Raw genomic sequence first — 1,792 nt, forward strand, 5'->3', positions numbered from 1 at the left:
ATGAGCATAATATGACATGTTAAGAGTTTATATGAAATTGGGTAGTCATTGGATAAGGTTAATTAGCTAAACCAAGTAACGGTGTAAAATGATCATAATGCACATAAGGAAATTTATCTTTGTTTCATACTCAAGATGACCTCCAAATGCCATGGAACTTTTTATTCAACCTAGATTCGAGTTCAGACAACGCCGCTTTGAACGCATGAACCCATGGCATAGGTTCAAACTGTGTCACTTGAAATATATGAAGCCTTGGACCTAGGTTAACACTATGTCTCTTTGGACGTATGAAGCCTTGAACACAGGATGTCAGATTCATGACTAGTATCATAAATACTATGGAGAATGTCTTGACGAACAAGAACACAATCAAGGACTAGAAAAAGGATCAAGATCAAAATTCTGAAGATAAGAACCCAGAACAATAGTACCAAAACCCTTAAACCCGAATTATGGTTGAGTCATAATCCAAGGATCAAAGTTCTAAAGATATATCATGATAAAGAGTCTTAAGTACTTACAACAAGAAAGAAATAGTGTGGTAGGCAAGAATAGACAAGACTCTTTGGACGTATGAAGCCTTGAACACAGGATGTGAGATTCATGACTAGTATCATAAATATTAGGGAGAATTTCTTGACGAACAAGAGCACAATCAAGGACTAAAAAAAGGATCAAGATCAAAATTCTGAAGATAAGAACCCAGAACAATAGTACCAAAACCCTTAAACCCGAATTATGGTTGAGTCATAATCCAAGGATCAAAGTTCTAAAGATATATCATGATAAAGAGTCTTAAGTATTTACAACAAGAAAGAAATAGTGTGGTAGGCAAGAATAGACAAGAATCTGAAAACAAATAAATACAATAGAGGTACAAGGAACTGAACCTCGTGCCTCTCGAGCACTCTATCATATGAGCTACACCCGCTTTATAGCATAAAGTTTCGAACTTCATGATGAGGTAAGAAGCTCTCAAGAAGGAGAACCTAAGATTTCAAAACAAACACAATGGAGGTGCAGGGAATTGAACCCTGTGCCTCTCGCATGCAAAGCAAGCGCTCTACCATATGAGCTACACCCCCTCTATAAAATAAATGTCTTAAACGTCTATGACGAGGTAAGCAGCGATTTTGGACTCTTCTTAACAAGTACTTGTAGAAATTTCTTGGATCTTTGTATAAACCTTAAGCCAAGTATGAATTAAAGGAATGTGAAAGAAAAACACTAAGAACTGTGAGTTAAGGCTCCGAACCAATTAAATTGCTCGTGATTTAAGTAACATTAAAATGACCATAATGCACATAAGTAAATTTAACTTTGGTTCATGTTCTAGAGGACCTCCAAATACTATGAAACATTTTATTAAACCTAGATTCGAGTACAGACTATGTCGCTTGGAATGCATGAACCCATGGCATAGGTTCAAACTTTGTTACTTGAAATGTAAGAAATCTTGGACGTAGGTTAGCACTATCGCTTTGAACGTATGAAGCCTTGGACACAAGATGTCAGGTTCATGACACACAGGATGTCAGGTTCATGACTAGTGCCATAAATACTAGGGGAGTGTCTTGGAGAACAAAACAACGATCAAGGACTGAACAAGGACCAAGATCCAAGTTTTGTAGATAAGAAGCAGAAAAAAAAAAAAGTACCCAGACCCTTAGATCAAAACAGAATTGAACCTTGTTCCTCTTGCATGCAAAGCGAGCACTCTACCATATGAGCTACAACCCCCTTACACAATAAAGGTCCTGAATGTCCATAACGAGGTAAGTAGCCATTT

The 1,792-nt window shown here is 37.1% G+C and overlaps 1 non-coding gene across 1 annotated transcript; it reads right to left on the reverse strand.

Moving 5' to 3' along the window:
• Positions 1-1,015: 1,015 nt before the first annotated feature.
• Positions 1,016-1,088, reverse strand: TRNAA-UGC. Its single transcript has one exon. It is a non-coding gene; the product is annotated as a tRNA-Ala (tRNA).
• Between the last annotated feature and the right edge of the window lie 704 nt (positions 1,089-1,792).

Source organism: Cucurbita pepo, chromosome LG06 (genome assembly GCF_002806865.2).
Source record: "Cucurbita pepo subsp. pepo cultivar mu-cu-16 chromosome LG06, ASM280686v2, whole genome shotgun sequence".
NCBI lineage: Eukaryota > Viridiplantae > Streptophyta > Magnoliopsida > Cucurbitales > Cucurbitaceae > Cucurbita > Cucurbita pepo.